The sequence below is a fragment of the Oncorhynchus tshawytscha genome, linkage group LG05 (genome assembly GCF_018296145.1).
Source record: "Oncorhynchus tshawytscha isolate Ot180627B linkage group LG05, Otsh_v2.0, whole genome shotgun sequence".
In the NCBI taxonomy this organism is placed as follows: Eukaryota; Metazoa; Chordata; class Actinopteri; order Salmoniformes; family Salmonidae; genus Oncorhynchus; species Oncorhynchus tshawytscha.
In genome coordinates this window covers 26,905,109-26,930,164 of record NC_056433.1, presented here as the reverse complement: position 1 = coordinate 26,930,164, position 25,056 = coordinate 26,905,109, and the positions used below count along the sequence as shown (strand labels likewise).

Below are 25,056 nucleotides of genomic sequence, written 5' to 3'. Positions count from 1 at the left end.
ACTAACGATCCGGAAGGGGGGTAAAGTTCCATTGAGTAAAGCCTGATATGTGCCCTGCCTCTGAACCAAGTGCACCTAACCACTAAACTATGTGGGGGTGTGCATCATGTGTGGTGGTTCTACATAAAAGCCCAGTTGTCCCATTCCAAACCAAAAGGAGTGGTGAATTCAGGGATGGGCCGTACCCACAAATTCCATCAATGCATCCCCCCTAATTTGGGACTATCGTGATCACAAATTAAAAGCTTGGCGTAGAGAAGGTTGCGTTAAGAGGGGTGGAAAGGCCTTGTAATTGCCGCCTGGCATCACTCCGGACACCCCACGAGGGGCCTTGCCACGCATTGTGTCCTGTAATCTACCCTGAATGCCACTGAACAACTGGAGCTGTGAAAAAAAGGGCCGCTATCTCGCCAAGGCAGGGAGCACTGCTTTTTAAATCTGGGATCCAAAATAAAAGGAGAGAAAAGCAACTGCTCCTCCTGTTTGTGGTCAAAATAGCATTTTATTCCATGCAGCTGTCTTTTGAACTTCAAAAGAAAGATAAAGTGAGAATGAGAAAGAGGGAGCGATTGAGAGTGGGAAATATGAGTAGAAGAGAGGGGAGGGAGCTTGTGTGTTTAACTTTCAGAGGATCTTGGTCTATTTGCATTGGTGGCTACCTCAAAAGGTTTTAGGCTTTCCTGATTGTCCTCTCCAACTCAGAGGACAGCCTTGGCAAAATCTGAATTCTGCTATCTGATATAGGGATGTGAAATACTTTCCAGTTGAACCGCTTAATCTAAATAATTAATAGGGTTGTTATTGAATTTGTTCTCAATGACTTACCTGGCTAAATAAAGGATGAAATCAAAATCAAATCAATGAACCAATTCTAAGCTGGCAAGGTACATCAACCACACAAAACATACTTAGTGCCTGTCTGGTTCGCACATTATGTTTCAAAAGCGACGTCCTTCCATGGGAGCTTTGCTTGATGTGTTGTGTCGTGTTGTGCATTAAGGAATTCCAAACTTTTAATGGGAGAAAGGAAAGAGCAAGGCAAAGGGCTGCAGCTGTTGGGGAACGTGCTTGCACTGGATTTATGGAATTTGGGGGTTAACAGTTCTGGTTTAGGGCCTAACTTGTTGATCCCCCCCAGATGTGCCTCAATGCTATGAAGAGCTCAAGCAACCATTGCTGATTCGTGGAGAGAATGAGAGAGGGCAGACAAAGAGACTATCATAACATGTACTTGATCCTCAGCCAGATCTCAATTAAGAATTAATGGGAATTTAGGCCTATGCATATCCTGAGATATATTTTTAAGCAATAAGGCCGAGCAGGTGTGGTATATGGCCAATATACCACGGCTGAAGGCAGTACCTGATACAGCCCTTAGCCGTGGTATATTGGCCATATATCACAAACCCCAGAGGTGCCTTATTGCTATTATAAACTGGTTACCAAAGTAATTAGAGTAGTAAAAATAAATGGTTGTCATACCAGTGGTATACGGTCTGATATACCTCAGCTGTCAGCCAATCAGCATTCAGGGCTCAAACCACCCAGTTTATAAGCAACTATTGGCCATAGTAGGAAACTGATCTAATGGCATGACTCCTTTTTTGACTAGCCAGACATAGGCTATCAAAATTGTACTTTAGGAGGCTAAAACAATATGGCTGTATACTTGTCATGTGATGATTAAACAAGTTCCTGGGTGTAAAAGCTCACTGACAGAGTGACCACTGGTTGATGCTGTCTCGATGGCCTCTTGGCTTGACCACGTAATACCATCATGCAAATGCTCTCTGTGTTCCAATTCCTACTCTAACATGCTGACCACACCACTCGCGTCAAGTGCACGAGCATTGCAAAAAACATGAACACATACATGTTATTCAATCATGGCACCCACACTGCTCGCGGGCATCTGCGTGGCAAGGTGCTAAATTAGAATAATTTGTGACGCTGAACGCAATGCAAGTCCGGTCTCTCCCATCTCCTCATTGGTTTTTAGGAGCATATACCCACCTGCCATCTCCTCATTGGTTTTAAGCAGTATATACCCACGTGGGTGATTGCAAAATTAACTAAGGTCCACACTCCGATAGATTGTAGTAATGCTGTAAAGTTGGGTGCCAACCACCATATAAAGTCCAAAGAAGAAAAAGAAGCCCGAAGGAAGGAGGAAAGAAGAAACAAATTGTTTACCGTTTTATCTGTGGATTAATTGTCGGAGTAGAGGACCTTGTGCATTTCAGGAATATTAACAACCCAATGTTTATATACCAAGACAAATTAGCTAGCAACAGCAAGCTAGTTAGCTAAATTGCCATAAATGTTTAATGTTTTTTGACCTGTCCCCAAATTAATATAATTGGTTCACAGTTTGTTTTGATATTTCAACCTGCGTGTCCTGATAGCTTCTGGTGTGGGTGAACAAAATCAATGTGTGCGCGTCCGGTTTGGCCAGCATGTCACACACACAAACATGTCCTGCACCAGAGGACAGACGCCTCACGTTGTGCCTCTGTTTTAACAACACGTCTGGCACGATTGTAGTTGAAGGGTTAAAGCGGGTGAGGGAACAGGGGACAGGGTGGGGGGGAAAAAAACACATATACGCTACAGTTCAAAAGTTTGGGGTCACTTAAAAATGTCCTTGTTTTTGAAAGAAAAGCACATTTTTTGTCCATTAAAATAACATAAAATGTAAAAGAAATACAGTGTAGACATTGTTAATGTTGTAAAATACTATTGGAGCTGGAAACAGCTGATTTTTTTACGGAATATCTACATTTATCAGCAACCATCACTCCTGTGTTTCAATGGCATGTTGTGTTAGCTAATCCAAATGTATCATTTTAAAAGGCTAATTGATCATTAGCAAACCCTTTTGCTATTATGTTATTACAACAGTTTTCAGCTGTGCTGTTGATTTAAAGAAGCGATAAAACTGGTCTTCTTTCGACTAGTATATGGAGCATGAGCATTTGTGGGTTCGATTACAGGCTCAAAAGGGCCAGAAACAAAGAACTTTCTTCTGAAACTCATCAGTCTATTCTTGTTCTGAGATATTAAGGCTATCCATGCAAGAAATTTCCAAGAAACTGAAGATCTCGTACATTGCTGTGTACTACTCCCTTCACAGAACAGTGCAAACTGGTTCTAACCAGAATAGAAAGAGTGGGAGGCCCCGGTACACAACTGAGCCAGAGGACAAGTACATTAGAGTGTCTAGTTTGAGAAACAGACGCCTCACAAGTCCTCAACTGGCAGCTTGATTAAATAGTACCCGCAAAACAATCAGTCAACGTTAACAGTGAAGAGGCGACTCCGGGATGCTGGCCTTCTAGGCAGAGTTCCTCTGTCCAGTGTGTGTTCTTTTGCCCATCTAAATCTTTTCTTTTCATTGGCCAGTCTGAGATATGGCTTTGCAACTCTGCCTAGAAGACCAGCATCCTGGAGTCGCCTCTTCACTGTTGACGTTGAGACTGGTGTTTTGCGGGTACTATTTAATCAAGCTGCTTATCGGGTCATTCTAGCATGCCTTGACACCCACCATCTGAGATTGTTCTGAAATTGTTTCTAACTGCAGAAACTGACAAGACAAGAATTCCTGTATCATTATTTTGTTTAACTATAATTTCATTGTTTAAGTTGATTGATTGCACCCATATTGCCCATTTTAATTGATTGGATTCATATAATATTAAATATAGTACCCAACATCCGCTTTGGACTAGACTCCTTCCCAAAAATGATTAAAACAGAAGGATTAAAAAAAAAAAATTTAAAAGGCAAGCCACAGACGGATCCCCCAATCCAATCCTATCCCAATGGCCAGTTTGGCCAGTGTCAGGTCTCTGTGTCTGAAAAATAGTATGAAGCTTTGGCTTGTAGAGGTCGACCGACTTATCGGAATGGCCGATTAATTAGGGCCAATTTCAAGGATGAACCAGACTTGTGGAGGTCTACAATCGTTTTTCTGAGGTCTTGATTTATTTTGATTTTCTCATGATGTCAAGCAAAGAGGCACTGAGTTTGAATGTAGGACTTGAAATACATCCACAGGTACACCTCCAATTGACTTAAATTATGTCAATTAGCCTATCAGAAGCTTCTAAAGCCATGACATCATTTTCTGGAATTTTCCAAACTGTTTAAAGGCACAGTCAAGTTAGTGTATGTAAACTTCTGACCACTGGAATTGTGATACAGTGGATTATAAATGAAATAATCTGTCTGTTAACAATTGTTGGAAAAATTACTTGTATCATGCACAAAGTAGATATCCTAACCGACTCGCCAAAACTATAGTAACTATAATAGTTTGCTAACAAGAAATTTGGAGTGGTTGAAAAACGAGTTTTAATGACTCCAATGTAAGTGTATGTAAACTTCCGACTTCAAGTGTATATTTTTGTTCAGTGTACATTTTGAATGTGAAATCTCAATGTGTAGGATGTGTGGTTTCCTCCTGGAAGCCATGACTTGTTAGATTTTTTCTTGCTATTTTTGGTAAGGAAAAATACATTTCACAGTGTTTTAGATGGTCCAATGATTTTCTAAACTTTAGTTGCTTGTTATCACACAAACTGAAATCAGGATAACTATTAGAATTTTTGCAACCAGGAAATGGCAGAGTGATTTCTGCATAGTGCACCTTTAAGCCTGTGACTGTATAGATTTGTACCTTGTCAGCTCGGGGGTTTGAACTCGCAACCTTCCGGTTACTAGTCCAACGCTCTAACCACTAGGCTACCCTGCCGCCTTGTCCCTTGCAACTCTTCTCCTTTTTAATGTTAGTAATGCACTTTCTTGGTTAAACGCAAATAACACCCCCAAAAGTCTTCACATATTCCCAAGAGAAGTAACCCTTGTAGCTGCACCCTACTTTATACTACTATAAATATACTGGCGATGCAGAAATGGGTGACCTATGTAATGTTTTTTGGGCCACTGAAATTCTTAGATGTGTCCTTGAGTCAAAGGCACAGGATGTTCTAGTTCTGGTGTAACTATGCCACCCGCTCTGATTTCACTTCAGTGGAGGAGCTTCAAGGACCTGCAAAAACACATACAAATATCAGACTTAGTTCTTTGAATAGGGAAAATAGTTTGGTAGTGTTTTTAAATGTTAAGCGGCTTTAATGTACGCCACGTCCCAGGAATGTAGTTAAGCAGTTTCACAATTAATCCAAAATACTTTATGGACTGTAGCCTACTTCCTAAAGGGTTAAATGTGTGCCAACTTTTATCTCTGACTCTGCCGTTTATAAAGAATTGTATTTAATCAAGAGAAAGATTTGACTTGAATCGGGCATCCCTGTGGAGTGCTCAAATATGCAGATTTGGAAACAATGCCGTTTCCGTGTGTAAACGGTCTGTAAAGCTCATCTCATATTTGACTGGGCTTCCCGAACAGGATAATGTAAAATTAAATGTTTATTTTAAGTGACAAATGGAACGCTAGAGAGATCAGGGTGACTCCAACAGTCTAGCAATGTAGTGCTATTGACACCATTCAATTGTAGGGTTATAAGCACAAACAAATATTTTTCATTGAAATTCCCCTTTTTAAGAGTGTTGCAGCAACTCCCTCTCCACTGCAGTCTGTGTCAAACGATGGCCGGTTTTAAGTGTCACTTTGTCCCCAAGCGACAGTTGCTCTGCCAGAGAAGCCAGAGAGAAAAAAACAGAAGCGGAACCAAGGCCTAGATTACCATGATAATGAACAAATAATTCACAAATGAACAGCTGGCAGAGCCCTGGCAATGAGGAGAGGGCGTGCACCACTAACACCCAGCGCAGACAAAGAGTGGTGGTGGTGGGGGTCAGCTGGCTCCAGTGAAGCCGTGACAAGACCATGGGGGTGATAAGGGGCTTGGTGTATGCATTTCAAAACTAGGATGTCCCTGTTCGAAGTCTGTCTCCAGGTCACACAATTGTAGCTAAAAGGATGGAGTGCAGATATTGGCTGTCTGCAGAAGGCCTTGGGTAGGATGCTATGGAATTTAGACTGTATTCAGGTTACACTGGGATCACATGGAAAGAGATGCTTTCATGGTGCCAGAACTTTCAGTTGACAATGTTCGATGCATCAGTTAATCTGGGCTGCGTCAGCGATATTTCATACTACTTCTCAGATTGTTAGGTTTCCTAGCCTTTCCTACAACTAGTCTGAGGGCATTTAGCCTTTACTCTGTTTGTTTTTTGTCATGTTATTTAAAGAAGAAGAACCAACAATTGACACGTGCTGTCGATGAGGGCAGCAGTCATCCATTTTGACGAGTGTTTCCTTAGAAACCAAACACAATGGTAGTCTCCAGCAGGTCAGGGAATGGGTTGAGGCGAGCAGACCGTTGTCAGCAGGGGATTATCTGTAACTGTTTGGAGGAGCATTACCTGCTTTGCACAGCTGTCAAGCAAAATGGTGACCTACCTTGCAGACAACAAACTCTTGTTCTGATATGTTGTTGAGCCTGAGTGAGCTTCTATAACTGAATGAGGACAATGGCGGAGTCCCAATACCCGTTCTTGCGTTCTAAATAGTAGCTATTTTGGGTAGCCACTAAGTTAAGGTACTGTATGTGAAATTTCAAACATTTTGTATGCTTTAAAATGCCAGGATGTCATTTTGGCTTTTCATCTGGTTTAATTTACTGCACACTTTTGAGGAAGAGAATCGTCTTTCGAGACTCACGTGTGTTTGACAATAGCTGATAATCAGCTGTCGGGACGCGCTTTACCAAAATTAACAAAGGTGGGAATCAACAGAATTGAGCATAAAATGACGCATTCTCAGTAGGATGAGCCTAGCATGCTGATATTTGTTGCTTAGTGTATTTGTTTTTACTAAACAGTATGTTCTAAATTAGTACACAGTATTGAATTTAATGTATTTTGGGTAACAGACATATACAACAAAATGTACAATGTGGACCCAGAGGATATCACTTGAGAGTAGAGTATGATTTTTCAACGCCGATACCAGTTATTGGAGGACCAAAAATAGCCGATACCAACTAATCAGCCAAATTATTAATAATATTATATACAGTGCCTTGCGAAAGTATTCGGCCCCCTTGAACTTTGCGACCTTTTGCCACATTTCAGGCTTAAAACATAAAGATAAAAAACTATTTTTTTGTGAAGAATCAACAACAAGTGGGACACAATCATGAAGTGGTACAACATTTATTGGATATTTCAAACTTTTTTAACCAATCAAAAACTGAAAAATTGGACGTGCAAAATTATTCAGCCCCTTTACTTTCAGTGCAGCAAACTCTCTCCAGAAGTTCAGTGAGGATCTCTGAATGATCCAATGTTGACCTAAATGACTAATGATGATAAATACAATCCACCTGTGTGTAATCAAGTCTCCGTATAAATGCACCTGCACTGTGATAGTCTCAGAGGACCGTTAAAAGCGCAGAGAGCATCATGAAGAACAAGGAACACACCAGGCAGGTCCGAGATACTGTTGTGAAGAAGTTTAAAGCCGGATTTGGATACAAAAAGATTTCCCAAGCTTTAAACATCCCAAGGAGCACTGTGCAAGCGATAATACTGAAATGGAAGGAGTATCAGACCACTGCAAATCTACCAAGACCTGGCCGTCCCTCTAAACCTTCAGCTCATACAAGGAGAAGACTGATCAGAGATGCAGCCAAGAGGCCCATGATCACTCTGGATGAACTGCAGAGATCTACAGCTGAGGTGGGAGACTGTCCATAGGACAACAATCAGTCGTATATTGCACAAATCTGGCCTTTATGGAAGAGTGGCAAGAAGAAAGCCATTTCTTAAAGATATCCATAAAAAGTGTTGTTTAAAGTTTGCCACAAGCCACCTGGGAGACACACCAAACATGTGGAAGAAGGTGCTCTGGTCAGATGAAACCAAAATTGAACTTTTTGGCAACAATGCAAAACGTTATGTTTGGCGTAAAAGCAACACAGCTCATCACCCTGAACACACCATCCCCACTGTCAAACATGGTGGCAGCATCATGGTTTGGGCCTGCTTTTCTTCAGCAGGGACAGGGAAGATGGTTAAAATTGATGGGAAGATGGATGGAGCCAAATACAGGACCATTCTGGAAGAAAACCTGATGGAGTCTGCAAAAGACCTGAGACTGGGACGGAGATTTGTCTTCCAACAAGACAATGATCCAAAACATAAAGCAAAATCTACAATGGAATGGTTCAAAAATAAACATATCCAGGTGTTAGAATGGCCAAGTCAAAGTCCAGACCTGAATCCAATCGAGAATCTGTGGAAAGAACTGAAAACTGCTGTTCACAAATGCTCTCCATCCAACCTCACTGAGCTCGAGCTGTTTTGCAAGGAGGAATGGGAAAAAATTTCAGTCTCTCGATGTGCAAAACTGATAGAGACATACCCCAAGCGACTTACAGCTGTAATCGCAGCAAAAGGTGGCGCTACAAAGTATTAACTTAAGGGGGCTGAATAATTTTGCACGCCCAATTTTTCAGTTTTTGATTTGTTAAAAAAAGTTTGAAATATCCAATAAATGTCGTTCCACTTCATGATTGTGTCCCACTTGTTGTTGTTTCTTCACAAAAAAAATAGTTTTATATCTTTGTTTGAAGCCTGAAATGTGGCAAAAGGTCGCAAAGTTCAAGGGGGCCGAATACTTTCGCAAGGCACTGTGTATATATATATATATATATTTATTTATTTATTTTGGGTTGTAGTTATTATAGGAATTATGACACGTCGACTATTTCTCTCTACCATTTGTATTTCATATACCTTTTGACTATTCAATGTTCTTATAGACACTTTAGTAGTGCCAGCCTAATCTCGGGAGTTGATAGGTTTGAAGTCAAACAGTGCTGTGAAGCAAGCGTTGCTAAGAGCTGCTGGCAAACGCAGTAAAGTTTGAATGAATGCTTACGAGCCTGCTGCCACCTACCACCGCTCAGTCAGACTGTTCTATCAAATCATAGACTTAATTATAATATAATAAACACAGAAATACGAGCCGTTGGTCATTAATATGGTCAAATCCGGAAACTATCATTTAGAAAACAAAACGTTTATTATTTTAGTGAAATATGGAACCATTCCGTATTTTATCTAACGAGTGGCATCCATAAATCTAAATATTCCTGTTACATTGCACAATGTTATGTCATAACGTAAAATTCTGGCAAATTAGTTCGCAACGAGCCAGGCTGCCCAAACTGTTGCATATACCCTGACTCTGCGTTGAATAAACGCAAGAGAAGTGACACAATTTCCCTAGTTTAATATTGCCTGCTAACCTTTTAGCTAAATATGCAGGTTTAAAAATATATACTTGTGTATTGGCTGCCTTTACTTTATCATCTGATCAGGCAATCTAATAAAAATGAGTAAGTAATATAAATTGTATCATTTCAGAGTAATTTCCAATTTTTCTATTGATGTCTACCCAATGTGGTCCTGACAGAGACAATGGAATATTTTCTGTTTTGGCAATTGAATGTTCACTATTTTGGGGTTGGAATTTCTATTAAAAAAACTTCTAATATGTTAAAAATGTTTTCAAAAATAAAATACAAAAATACAATCAAAACCAAAAACCAAACTCGAAAAGCACTTGTCGCTTATCACTATCTTCCATTGTAAAGAGTTGTAGTCTATACAGACACTGTTTTGCAAACAGTAGTTAACAGTTTCAACATACCTAAACGGAGTGAGGAGCCAACATGATGCAGCTCAGACTCAGGCTAGCAATGAGTAAGTGTGTACTATGATAAGTGGTCGGCTGCGCTGATGGACAGGCGTGATTCGTGAGACATATTTGACAGAAGTATCAAAAATAACACTAATTCTATCAAGGGTTGGAAGTGATTCAGGAAACAGAACCAAAAATATTTTTTATCAAGTAACAGAACCAGGAACGAAAGTGATCCATACTGTTCAATAACAGAACAGTTATATTAAATGCATGGAAACCGCTTAATAACTTTATTTTACGATCAAGGCATTTTTTTCTAGTCCCACAAAAAGCGCAACAACGTGCCTATACAAAGCCCTCACTGTCACTCAGAAATGTATTCCAGCGTCTGCCTGCAAGCTGAAAATCTTTGCAGATGTGTGTGCATGTTTAGGCTACCTCCAAAGCATAAACTACAAAAAAAAAGTGTTAATTCTGGTACCACTCTGCACACACAAGCGTGTTACCTTGCTAGCTCAAGCCTGTTAGCGCAAAAGACATTCAAAAGTTCCTTCATTGAAGCCACTCAGCCTAGGTTTAATTCTGTGGACCGAATTCATGTCATAAGATGCGAGCACGTCAAGCCTGCTCATCAACCCTCTCGCTCTCTCCCCACCCTTAACATTTCAGTCACATCTTTCACCATAGGCTACACTTGTTTGTCCATCACGCATGTAAACAACTATTTTGCCTGCTCTATCCACACAGATTGGTGAAGTATTTTGGGATTCGAACTGGTTGAAATGTCTTACATTCGCTGTCCAAAATTCTAAATGTTTGTTTATTAGGATCTCTTTGAGCCCACCAAGGGCTAGTCTTCCAAGACTAACTGTCATTTCCATGTAAAAGGACCCTTGAGCACCAAGTTCATAGGAGCATGTCAAATCTGGTGTCAAATATTAGCTAAGAGTCTATATCTTGTATAAATGATGGCATCCTAAATATTAGGAATAAGCAAAGGCTTTGATTTCTGGTCAAACAGATGGAAATGGGGTCTTAGAAAACATCAGCAGAAAAAGTATTTAAAAAGTAATAGAAAGTATAGACCCTGCCAACAAATAAACACATTTCGTTTTGGATAAATTATTTGCCTTGTGTAAGTTTAACATATTTTCACATTTCTCTCCCTCGTAAGGGTAATACAATTTCACAAAAGTAACAAGTAAAGGTAGACCTACCAATTAGTTATAGAATACCCAAATATACAAAGGAGGATATTGCATAGGTATGCCTTTGTGTTCCCGATTTAGGATACATCACCATAAAGAGAATGACATTAACCTCTTGCGTCGACCTGAGACGCAGACGTCCCATCTAGGCATCTGGAAATGCAAATGCGCTACGCCAAATGCTAATAGCACTAGTTAAAACTCAAACGTTCATCAAAACACACATGTAGGGCACACATGTAGGGCACTGAATTAAAGCTACACTCGTTGTGAATCTAGCCAACAAGTCAGATTATTAAAATGCTTTTCGGCGAAAGCATGAGAAGCATGAGAAGCTATTATCTGATAGCATGCAACATAAGAATGCACTTCTGTGAAGTAGAGATTATACAAATGATAGAATTCCATTACTACTATACGGTTAAGGCTTATGAAAGTGTCACCCCAATCTTTCTGCAGCCATCTTTGAAACTTAATTTGGGGCAGATATTTAGGGAAAATGTGGTCATATTAAAAAACAGGGAGATTTTACTGAAATTCTGTTACCAAACGTTACATCTGTACAGTTCTTCCAGTAAATGTTTTTTTTTTTTTTAAATGTTCACTGTAAATGGTTAAAAGTAGTACTTGTGCATATTTCAGTATGGTTTGATAAACTTTGAAATCAATGTTTTTTGATTGGTATACATTTTTAAGTGAAAAATCTGATTCGACACAATTCAGTTACTGTGGAATTGCCGTAATATGTTAATTATATTCAATAAGTTTCTGTTTACAAAAGGTTGGAGGGAGAGACTGCAATTATTTACCACATCAGGAGGTGTAGAATTCTGAACAAATGTATGGAAGGCATTCCAAAGTACCCAGGCCTACTCCCATTTTCAGGAATTTCAAATTCTGAACTGCTCCATCAACGCCAAAAACTCAGATTCAGAACGAGTCAGGCATTTATTTGATCGCGTCAAGCGAGAAAGCATTTCACAGAGATGAATTTGAACATCTGGTGAGGCTCAGATTGAAAGAAGGGGGCCATTGAAGAATCTCTGCCTCAATGGAAGGTAGGAAAAGCCCCATTTGAACTTGGTGTCCACATCCTCCACAAGGTTATTGAAATTGCAAGCTAATGCGCAAAACAGTGGGTTGGGTCCTTAGGGTGCTAATTAACACCAAACAGCAGCAAAGACTTGAGAAGAGCTCTTTTGGACACATACAAGGTCCCCCATAACCAGGAGTTTGAGCACGGCAACTCCCATAAATTAAGAACTCCCTCTATTCAGGACTTGGAAGTAGGGTGACTTACCCATCGGCCCATAGAGAATGAGAAAGGTGAAGGGGCCTCAAGAGGAAGAGACAAAAACAATACAACTCTACCAAGCAGCAGACATTATACTCAAAGTAAAGGCTCATCTGGAAAAATGCTTCTAAGGCTACAGTGGCTTGCGAAAGTATTCACCCCCTTGGCATTTTTCCTATTTTGTTGCCTTACAACCTGGAATTAAAATAGATTTTTTTTTTTGGGGGGTTGAATCATTTGATTTACACAACATGCCTACCACTTTGAAGATACCAAATATTTTTTACTGTGAAACAAACAAGTAACAAGACAAAAAAAAAATACAGAAAACTCAAGCGTGCATAACTATTCACCCCCCCAAAGTCAATACTTTGTAGAGCCACCTTTTGCAGCAATTACAGCTGCAAGTCTCTTGGGGTATGTCTCTATAAGCGTGGCACATCTAGCCACTGGCATTTTTGCCCATTCTTCAAGGCAAAACTGCTCCAGCAAGGTGGATGGGTTCCGCTGGTGTACAGCAATCTTTAAGTCATACCACATATTCTCAATTGGATTGAGGTCTGGTCTTAAACCACTTGAGTGATGCTTTAACAGTATGCTTACGGTCATTGTCGTATTGGGAGGTGAACCTCCATCCCACTCCCAAATCTCTGGAAGACAAACAGGTTTCCCTCAAGAATTTCCCTGTATTTAGCGCCATCCATCATTCCGACCAGTTTCCCAGTCCCTGCCGATGGAAAAACATCCCCACAGCATGATGCTGCCACCACCATGCTTCACTGTGGGGATGGTGTTCTTGGGGTGATGAGAGGTGTTGGGTTTGTGCCAGACATAGCGTTTTCCTTGATGGTCAAAAAGCTACATTTTAGTCTCATGACCAGAGTACCTTCTTCCAATTAATCGGTCGACCTCTAAATTTAACGGTGCTCAGTGGGATGTTCAAAGTTTCAGATCTTTTTTTTTATAACCCAACCCTAATCTGTACTTCTCCACAACTTTATCCCTGACCCGTTTGGAGCGCTCCTTGATCTTCATGGTGCCACTTGCTTGGTGGTGCCCCTTGCTTAGTGGTGTTGCAGACTCTGGGGCCTTTCAGAACAGGTGTATATGTACTGAGATCATGTGACAGATCATGTGGCAGATCATTTGACAGACTGTACACAGGTAGAGTTTATTTAAATAAGTATGTTACTTCTGAAGGTAATTAGTTGCACCAGATCTTATTTAGGGGTGAATACATATGCACCCACTACTTTTCTGTTTTTAAAAAATCATGCGGCCCAGAAAATCAAATACCAGCATTTCTAAAATATAGTTATTTTTGGTAATCTTTTCATAGCATCATTTAATAGGGGTAAAATTATATCAGTAATTCAAGACATATTCGTCTATAGCTTCAAACAATGGCAAAAGAAAAGACGCAAATATAATCTTGGCCTAAATTGCTGGGAGAGTCCAGATAAAACAGCTCAGTTGAGCTAAGCTCTCCTGCAGAGCTTGTAAAAATGATACTTCCACATGAATGCAAACAAAACAGTGGAATTGAAGAGAAAAATGAGGGAGATGGAGGAGAAAATAGCAGAGAGGGAGGGTGAGGCGGGGCAGAGATCAGAGGTAATTACAGTCACCCGGCTTGGTGCATAATCCTATTTTAGCTGCAAAGAAGAACAGAGCGTGATCAGAGGGAAACAAAATGGAAAAAGGAGAACAAGACAAGAACTACTCTACTTTTCCTCTAGAACTACTCTACTTTTCCTCCATGTTCTGTACTGTATACAAAAGTAACTGGCTCATATGTCATGTACAGCATTAACATGGGCGTGGTGCCGATTGACAGAGGTCAAGACCCTTCACTAAGCAATTAGGCAAGTTTTACCAAAAATTCTAGCCCGTCTCCATCTTGGGGACACAAAAACTACATGCATGTGACACGCAACAATAGTTTATCTATATTTTTCTTAGCTGTCAATTTACCACCAAACTGATGCTGTCACTAATATCACACCTAATGATCTGTATAGGGCCATAAGCAAACAAGAAAATGCACATCCAGAGGTGACGCTCCTAGTGGCCGGTCATTTTAATACAGCGGAACTGAAATCCCTCTTACCTTAGTTTTACCAGCATGTCACATGTGCAACTGGAGCTGTATAAAAAAAAAAAAAATTAAATTTAAAAAAATAAAAACTCTAGATCACATTTACCCCACACACAGAGACAAAGCTCTCCCTCCCTCGCATACAAAGCTCTTGTTCACCCTCCATTTGGTAACTCTGACCATAACTCTATCCTCCTGATTCCTGCTTACAAGCAAAAACTCAAAACAGGAAGTACCAGTTATACACTCAATACGGAAGAGGTCGGATGAAGCAGATGCTAAGCTACAGGACTGTTTTGATGGCACAGACTGGAATATGTTCCGGGATTCATCTGATTGCATTGAGGAGTTTACCACATAAATCCCCGGCTTCATTAAAAAGTGCATCGACGAAGTCATCATCACAATGATGTACATATCCCAGCCAGAAGCCATGGACTACAGGAAACATCTGCACTGAGCTAGAGACTAGAGCTGCCACTTTCAAGAGCAGGACACTAATAAGACAAACTGGAAACGTCAATACAGGAATAAGATAGGGTTTGCAAACCCTACCACATCCAACAATCACAGAATATAAAAGGGAAACCCAACCATGAGCTGCCAGTGACCCAAGCGTACCAGATGAGCTAAATTCCTTATATGCTTGCGTCGAGGCAAAAAAAGATAGGTGCAGTGAAATGTGTTGCTTTACAGGGTCAGCCATAGTAGTACAGCACCCTGGAGAAAAGTAGGGTTAAGTGTCTTGGTCAAGGCAAGACCATTGTTTCAATATATTCTCTAAATTTGATTTGTTTACAAAGTATCCCTAAAGTGTTCTCCCATCTTAGGGTCAGGTGTGGTCAATTCTGTGTCTGACCCGTCAATCCCAAGTGGACGAGGCGAGACGGGGCGAGGGCAGGGTGTGGTGGGAGCACCCTGGTGACAGACAGGGACTCAGTGGATAAGTGACGCTAAATGAAGCCATTGTCTGTCCGAAGTGAAGCACACTGTGCAGAGAAAGAGACATTCAAACAGCCACACAGGCCCATTGTTGTTTCCATTGCCAACAGGGTCCTATCGCATACTGTATGGTGGGCCTGCACAATGTTGGTCCTCTGAAATTGCTGTAGTACCAAACACCATAGTATGGTACAGTCAGATGTAGTAGTGCCATACATCACCTGCTAAATCACTTAGAAATGTTCCACTATTTATCAGGGTTTCTCAACTCTGGTGTCAGAGTATCACTGTTGTTTCATAAAGTCTCAATACATTATGAAAGTGGATGTCCCAAACATCCACATTTTGAGAAATGAGAGCATTGTTGCTCTGGCTAACTTGAAATGGGTTCAAGCTCTTATACTCTGAAACAAGGGGGATACCTACTCAGTTGTTCAACTGAAATGTGTCTTCCGCTTTTAACAAGCACACTACTTAGGTGTCTACGCTCATGTTCAACTGGAGTGAAGTCCAGCATTCAATGGCTCCAGGATCAACAATGATAGACTGGAGTATGCAGCCATTAGAAAGTCCACTTTGTAGCCCCCACTATGTTTTACCAGTCATTGTTGGAAATATCCATTCATGAATTTAATGTCAAATTCTCTCGTTATTTTTTAAAAGCTCCCATTTTGGACTTGGCGAGGACTGTAGATGGTTTAATTACATTATGCATACATTGACGCATAATGTAATAAACCATCTACAGTCCTCTCCCAGCGGAGAAACATTCTAACCCGGCATCCTTTAGTGCATCAGGTCTGCACGCTCATCCCTGTCATGTCGTGAATGCCTTTCCTGGCTGCACGCCCTTAGCCTTAGTTATTTTGATAACAGTGAAAATACATAGATCAAATCCATGCATCATAAATTCAAATGTTTTCTAATCTATTAAACCTCGGTAGTAGTTTCATTACTCTTTCAATGCATTTCTCTGGAAAGATGGCATTGTAGCCAAACAAATACATTGGAAGATGATTGTCAACCAGATCAGAAACACTATGCTCACAACCTGTATCTCCTAAATGGTATCGCTGGTGTATTTTGTTAGAATTTGGGAACGTTTTGCACAATATACTATAAGGTTCACGTCCATTCATTTATACCGTTCATGAATCGTGACAACACGCATAACTATGTGATCGAGAAATGTATACTGCAAACTTTCACCCACTTTTTAGAAAATATAACTCTACCTTTGTTGTGTCAACAATCCATCCAAAACAAATAATCCCATGTGTGCACCTTGTTTTTATAAACTTTCACACATATTCCATGATATGGGATTATCCAATGGGCAACCCTGCAGCTGTTGATTGCCAGCAATCATAATTCATCATGAGGCATATACTATAATCAATACACAACTTTCAAGGAGTAGAACATTTCTATACCAACATATAAAAAGTATAACTTTTCCATTATCACATTCGCTTGCCATACTATTCTCATGAGATCATGCATGCAACTACTAGAACACCCCTGTTGCAACTGAACTGATGGACAATGTCGATTGGCAGGTGGAATTATGACCAATAAGGTTGCAAGGTTAAAGTGGGAGGCGGGATCAGGTCGGCACAGTATTGTCCAATGAGGTTGCAGAGAGAGCCCAACATGGACACCGCAGTTATTTTTGTATTTTTTTTTTACTGTCTTTGTGCACCCGATATGGGGGCTCGAGAACAATGACGTGATGTCGTTGTACACAATTTTTGGGGACCCTTTCAGGCTCTTGAGCACTACTTTAAAAACTACTGCCTTATAAGTATACAAAATCTCAGTTCAATCTCTTTAAAATAACTGAAAAAAATCTCTCGGTAGCAATCCCCTGTGGCAACAACACGATGAACGTCAATAAGAGCCCCCATTCTTCCTTATTCTCTCAAAGATGCTCTCCCTCAGTGTTAGAGCAGAAATCGTGACCTGCACTCTTATGTAAACCGGGGCATGAAAACAATTTTCTTGTACTGTTCCCCCTCCTTTCGCATAAATGACAAGGGAACCAAACAGAGCAAAGTCTCTGAACAGAAGCAGTACTAAGCGAGGCAGTCACTGCAGATGGATTTTCCTGCTATTGTCCGGCTAATCCAGCCCTACGACTCAAGGCCAGGCAGTTGAATGGAGTGGAATGGAGCCGGTGGAAGATAGAGAGAGCATCCCTGCATTGCTCCCTTTCCCCTCCCCACTTTCCCAAGGTCGAGCCAGTTGCCATGGCAACTGGCCCAGAGGCGCACACAGGATAAGGAGAAAGGGGTATTGGTTATAAATACCCAAAACAGTCGAATCAGGGGCTTTAAGGAGCCTGACCTTTCTGAGAGCATCTCCAATAAGCTGTCTGTCAGAAGAAGAAATTAATAGAGACAGGTGGCAATGACTTTGTGCTCATGAGAGGAACCTTGAGACTCTATAGAGAAAAGTTATATAATCATCACTCTAAAAAGAGCCCTACACCTTCGTTGGTTTAATACCAGGGTCTAGTCACTGAGTGACTGCTCATTCTATAAGCCTAGAATTTACTAGTCTACTACTTTTTAGCCTGTGATTCATAGACTTGGTCATGAGGTGTATAGATGGCTTGTATATTTCAGAAAACTGTATCCACACCAAGGCATACTGTAGCGAACTCCATTACACACAATCCTTGAGACACAGGACATGCATGGGTGATTTAGGGTGTATGCCAAGCCACAGATCTACATCTCACATAGTACATTCACTGATGCCCATTAGAGGTATGAAAGATCACTGAAAACCACAGAATATAAAATGTATGATAGTTTTTTTTAACCGTGAAGCCATAATAGCCTACTAACCTTCACTGCACTTAATAAAATATTGCACTGATGATACCAAGATGATTTCATAAACTGCTGTGGGCCTCTGGGCCTATTCCCTTATGTAACCAAGACTGAAATAGCTTGCAAAACATATTCAGTTTAATGCACCACACCATCTAAAAATAAGCTGAATACATGTATACAGAAAACACCAAGATATCCAAGGCTGCTGACGATCACTTACCTTTCAGTAGGGTGCTGGACATGAGTAAATTGCCTTTCTCCAGCTCTGCTAATAAATTGTCCACCAAACAGGAATACACTTGCCAGCTTTAGTATAAAATCTGAGGGATATCCCGTGTTCCATCTCATACAGGTCAAAAAATAATAATGTTGTCACATGCTTTGTAAACAACAGGTGTAGACTAATGATGAAATGCTTACTTACGGGATCTTCCCAACAATGGAGAGAGAAAAAGAAATAATATTTAAAAAAATAATAGCATGAGGAATAAATATACAATGAGTAATGATAACTTTGCTATATACACGGGGTACCAGTACCGAGTCGATGTGTAGGGGTACGAGGTAATTGAGGTAGATATGTACATACAGTGTAGAGGTCGACCGATTAATCGGAATGGCCGATTAATTAGGGCTGATTTCAAGTTTTCATAACAATCAGAAATCGGTCATTTTGGACACCGATTTTGCTATTTATTTATTTTTTTACACCTTTTATTTAATCTTTATTTAACTAGGCAAGTCAGTTAAGAACACATTCTTATTTTCAATGACGGCCTAGGAACGGTGGGTTAACTGCCTTGTTCAGGGGCAGAACGACAGATTTTTACCTTGTCAGCTCGGGGATTCAATCTTGCAACCTTACGGTTAACTAGTCCAATGCTCTAAACCACATGCCTCACGAGCACCCCACCTGTTACGCGAATGCAGTAAGAAGCCAAGATAAGTTGCTAGCTAGCATTAAACTTCATCAATCATAATCTCTAGTTAACTGCACATGGTTGATGATATTACTAGTTTATCTAGCGTGTCCTGTGTTGCATATAATCGATGCGGTGCGCATTCACGAAAAAGGACTGTCGTTGCTCCAACGTGTACCTAACCATAAACACCAATGCCTTTCTTAAAATCAATACACAGAAGTATATATTTTTAAACCTGCATATTTAGCTAAAAGAAATCCAGGACAGCAGGCAATATTAACCAGGTGAAATTGTGTCACTTCTCTTGCGTTCATTGCACGCAGAGTCAGGGTATATGCAACAGTTTGGGCCGCCTGGTCAATGCGAACTAATTTGCCAGAATTTTACGTAATTATGACATAACATTGAAGGTTGTGAAATGTAACAGGAATATTTAGACTGATGGATGCCACCCGTTAGATAAAATATCTATGTAATATAATAGTATTTCACTGAAAGAATAAACGTCTTGTTTTCGAGATGATAGTTTCCGGATTCAACCATATTAATGACCTAAGGCTCGCATTTCTGTGTGTTATGTTATAATTAAGTCTATGATTTGATAGAGCAGTCTGAGCGATGGTAGGCACCAGCAGGCTAATAAGCATTCATTCAAACAGCACTTTTGTTCGTTTTATTTAAGGTGTAAAAAAAAAAAAGTAAAAACAGCCAAATCGTTGTCCAGAAATTGTTATGAAAACTTGAAATCGGCCCTAATTAAATCGCACATGTATTTGGAGAGTTTCTCCCATTCTTCTCTACATGTCCTATCAAGCTCTGTCCGGTTGGATGGGGAGCATCGCTGCACAGCGATTTTCAGGTTTCTCCAGAGATGTTCGATCGGGTTCAAGTCTGGGCCACTCAAGGACATTCAGAGACTTGTCCCAAAGCCACTCCTGCATTGTCTTGGCTGTGTGCTTAGGGTCATTGTCCTGTTGGAAGGTGAACCTTCACCCCAGTCTGGAGGTCCTGAGAGCCCTGGAGCAGGTTTTCATCAAGGATCTCTGTACTTTGCTCCGTTCATCTTTGCATCGATCCTGACTAGTCTCCCAGTCCCTGAAAAATATCCCCACAGCATGATGCTGCCACCCATGCATCACCATAGGGATGGTGCCAGGTTTCCTCCAGACGTGACGCTTGGCATTCAGGCCAAAGAGTTACATCTTGGTTTCATCAGACCAGAGAATGTTGTTTCTCATGGTCTATATAGTCTTTAGGTGCCTTTTAGCAAACTCCAAGCAGGCTGTCATATGCCTTTTACTGAGGAGTAGCTCCCGTCTCACCACTCTACCATAAAGGCCTGATTGGTGGCGTGCTGCAGAGATGGGAGAAACTTCCAGAAGGACAACCATCTCCACAGAGGAACTCAGGAGCTCTATCAGAGTGACCATTGGGTTCTTGGTCACCTCCCTGACCAAGGCCCTTCTCCCCCGATTGCTCAGTTTGGCCAGGCGGACAGCTCTAGGTAGAGTCTTGGTGGTTCCAAACTTCTTCAATTTAAGAATAATGGAGGCCACTGTTCTTGGGGACCTTCAATGCTGCAGACATGTTTTGGTACCCTTCCCCAGATCTGTGCCTCGACACAATCCTGTCTCAGAGCTCTACGGACAATCCCTTTGATCTCATGGCTGGGTTTTTTGCTCTGACATGCACTGTCAACTGTGGGACCTTATACAGACAGGTGTGTGCCTTTCCAAGTCAATGTCCAATCAATTGAATGTACCACAGGTGGACTCCAATCAAGTTGTAGAAACAGCTCAAGGAAGATCAATGGAAACAGGATGCAGCTGAGCTCAATTTCAAGTCCCATAGCAAATACTTAGTAAGGTATTTGTTTTTTTTCTGCTTTGTCATTACGGGGTATTGTGTGTAGATTGCTGAGGATTATTATTATTTGAAATCAATTTTAGAACAAGGCTGTAAAGTGCGCCATCGTGCATAAATGTATTTTGTCTCCCTACACCAAATGCGACCACAACACGCAGGGTAAAATATCAAAACAAACTCTGAACCAATGACAATAATTTGGGGACAGGTCGAAAAGCATTAAACATGTATGGCAATTTAGCTAGTTAGCTTGCACTTGCTAGCTAATTTGTCCTATTTAGCTAGCTTGCTGTTGCTAGCTAATTTGTCCTGGGATATAAACATTGACTTGTTATTTTACCTGAACTGCACAAGGTTGTTTTACCTGAACTCTACTCCGACAAATTAATCCACACATAAAACGGCCAACCGAATCGTTTCTAGTCATCTCTCCTCCATCCAAGCTTTTTCATCGTTGAATTTATATGGTGATCAATCTAAACTTGCATAGTATTACGACGACTACCAGCAAAACAGTTCGTATTTCAATCACCCACGTGGGTATAACCAATGAAGAGATGGCACGTGCTTCTATAAACCAATGAGGAGATGGGAGAGGCAGGACTTTCAGCGCGATCTGCGTCAGAAATAGGAATTACTTCTATTTTAGCACTTGGCATCGCAGACGCTCGTTGGCGCAATAATTGAATAACATGGATTTCTACACTTATTTAGCGACGCTCGCGCACGCGACGTGTCCGGTCTGGTCAGCGTGTCAGAGTTAACGTTAAAAAGGGTCAATGCAGATAGTTAACCAATAGCTACCCGGACTAACTACCGGTATGTACCAGTCTCCTCTGCTACGCCAAACAGTACCTAACCTGTAACGGCTAATGGAGCATCAAATTAGCCCGTTACAGCTACTAAACCAATTGAATAGGCTAGCCTACGTGGGTGTTTATCTTACATGAGATGCAAACAGCATCTGCAAATTACTGACAGGCTTTGCCAACTCGAACGACATCGAAACTGTTGATAATAAACACTTGATCACAGAGGCTCTCCTGAGCGTCGAACTTCAACACTAGGTATACAAGTTGGGGAAATAAGAGTATAGAAAAGGTTAACACAGCAACAACAAATGCGCAGGATGTAACCACGTTACACATCACAGAATGAAATGCGTCCTAAATGCAGTTGTCTCTGATCACTCTAGCCGGTGTCACTGCATCTTTCTGCAAGACAAACAGCACAATAGAATTTCTAAGGGGCCTATCGAAGGTTCTGCACGGATGATGAGCGTATTCAAGAAACTCGTTCAAAAGTCTGCACCAAAAGCATTCTTACCTCGTGTGGGTGCACATTTTTCTGATGATATCCACAAGTACTCCCAGCAAACAATATACTGTTTAATATTGCGCTACCGGTAGACTCAGTATTTTTTGGGATAATCTCAATTGCATAGGCATTCTCCTCGCCTCCTACTCAAAAGCCATTGGATTTTAAAAAAGAGGTCCCGCCCTTCTGACCTTATCCTCCAATCGGGTTTAATAAGGAGGCGAGGAGATGAGAGAGAACGCGAGGAGAATTCAATAGAGATTGTCCCAGTGACATCATCCCCTTTGCGATTATCAAAAAGCCAATGTGCATGCTTACAGCGATAAGCGTTTTCTGGGAACTGTAGTTGGCCAATGCTACCATCTAGCTTTCTCTCGTGAGTATTACAAACACATGATATTATTTACCCTTGAAGAGCTTCACTGGGCGGATTCGATTATGCTGAGCAGCAGGGCACCGGTCTATGGCCCGTGAACGGGCAAAAACGGAGAGGAGCACCATTCTCAAATCGATCAGTAATCTGCGTCACTCGGCAATGTTGTCAACAAGGCAGCATATTTTGAACCGACTTCGCCGTGGGCTTTGATCGGGGCACCTGGCTCACGCCCGGGAGGCAGCCCTGTTACGAAACGAATGCAATCAACTTTCACCCGGTGTACAACACGCGTAACCGGGCGCCCGAGACAGGTTAATCGAATCATCTCAATGCTATATCTTTCTGTTGTGGCTTTTGATACATTTTCCCAGGTTTATCAAAATTCCTAGGCTAAAATGCCTATTATAATAATCAATAAAGCGATATTTCTTTTATGTTAGGCTATCTGCTCTGAATATTGTGACAGTATGTTCTTGTTAAGTCAGTAACAACACCAAAGTAGTTGTAGAACTTGGTTACTATCTCAAGTCAATTTATTGCCAAGCTAATCAACTGATTTCATATTTTCACAACCTGCAATTTTCAAGAAATGTATAATGCATAGCAAAAAACTGTATATTGATCATGCAATCTGTCTTACAAGAACCTCTACTAAGGGAGCTGGGTTGTGAAATAAAATAATTATCCAATAAACTTTCTTCTAAACATTTTTTTTATTTTATTCAACATGGCCTCTTTTAGCCATACAGCTTTTAGGTTATTCCACAAATAGTGTCTTTCAAATAAAATGTTATTGGTCGCATACATATATTTAGCAGATGTTATTGCGGATGTAGGAAAATGCTTGTGTTCCTACTTCCAACAGTGCAGTTATATCTAGCAATACACAATAATATACACAAATCTAAAAAAGTGCAATAATGGAATTCAGAAATATAGAAATATTAGGATGAGCAATGTCGGCTTCCAGTGTGTGTCTTGGGATATGCTACATATTCCATCCATATTGCCTATATATCTGAAGAATACGTAGGGTAGAATAGCATATGTACAGCAATAGTTAAACAGGATAGGCCTTGACTAGAATATACAGTATATACATATGAAATGGGTATAACTGTATGTAAACATTATTAAAGTGACTAATAGTCCATTATTAAAGTGACCAGTGTTCCATTACTATGTACATAGGGCAGCAGCCTCTAAGGTGCATGGTAGAGTAGCCGGGTAGTGACAGTGACTAAATTTCAGGGCAGGGTACCGGCTAGTGTTGACTATTTAACATTCTGATGGAGTTGAGATAGAAGCTGTTTTTCAGTCTCTCAGTCCCAGCTTTGATGCACCTGTACTGACCTTGTGTTCTGGATTGTAGTGGGGTGAACAGGCCGTGGCTCGGGTGGCTGAGGTCCTTGATGATTTTCTTGGCCTTCCTGTGATACCAGGTTGTGTAGATGTCCTGGAGTGCAGGCAGTATGCCCCCGGTGATGTGTTGAGCAGACCACACCACACTCTGGAGAGTCCTGCGGATGCGTTCGATACTGTTGCCGTACCATGCAGTGATACAGCCCAACAGGATACTCTCAATGGTGCATCTATAGATATTAGTGATGCTTTTTGGGGCAATGCTGAATTTCTTCAGCCTCCTGAGGTTGAAGAGGCTCTGTTGCGCCTTTTTCACCACGCTGTCTGTGTGGGTGGACCATTTCAGATTGTCAGTGATGAGTACACAGAGGAACTTGACGCTTTTCACCTTCTCCACTGTTGTCCCGTCGATGTGGATGGGGGCGTGCTCCCTCTGCTGTCTCCTGAAGTCCACTATCAACTCCTGCGTTTTGTTGACGTTGAGAGAGAGTTTATTTTCCTGGCACCACTCCACCTGGGCCCTCAACTCCTCCCTGTAGGATGTCTCATTGTTGTTGGTAATCAGGCCTACCACTGTTGTGTCATCTGCAAACTTGATGATTGAGTTGGAGACATGTGTGGCCAGGCAGTCATGGGTGAACAGGGAGTATAGGAGGAGGCTGAGCACACACTCTTGTGGAGCCCTTGTGTTGAGGATTAGCCTAGTGGACGTGTTGTTGCCTACCTTCAGCACCTGGGGGCGGCCCTTCAAGAAGTCAAAGGACCCAGTTTCACAGGGCGGGGTTCAGACCCAGGTTCCTTAGCTTAATGATGAGCTTGGAGGGTACTATGGTGTTGAAGGCTGAGCTGTAGTCAATGATATTCCTCTAGGTATTTCTCTTGTCCAGATGGGATAAGGCAGTGCGATGGCGTCAACTGTGGACATTGTGTGTAAATTTGGATAAAACACAACATTGTACGGTTGGATTACATGCATCTAAGCTCTAACTGTGGTCATCCTGTCTGGGTTGGCGCCCCCCCTTGGGTTGTGCCATGGCGGAGATCTTTGTGGGCTATACTCGGCCCTGTCTCAGGATGGTAAGTTGGTGGTTGAAGATATCCCTCTAGTGGTGTGGGGGCTGTGCTTTGGTAAAGTGGGTGGGGTTATATCC

The 25,056-nt window shown here is 41.2% G+C and overlaps 1 protein-coding gene across 4 annotated transcripts in view; it reads right to left on the bottom strand.

The window, feature by feature from the left end:
- LOC112250414 (disheveled-associated activator of morphogenesis 1-like) overlaps nt 1-22,311 on the bottom strand; it is a 115,487-nt gene extending 93,176 nt beyond the window's left edge. For 2 of the 4 annotated variants that reach the window (XM_024420531.2, XM_042321767.1), the window contains exon 1: nt 22,177-22,311. The gene's annotated coding sequence lies outside the window, so the exon portion shown is untranslated. Of the gene's footprint in view, nt 1-14,291; nt 14,328-21,214; nt 21,356-22,176 lie in introns of those variants that run through there. The other 2 variants (XM_042321766.1, XM_042321765.1) reach the window with 2 other exon arrangements.
- Between the last annotated feature and the right edge of the window lie 2,745 nt (nt 22,312-25,056).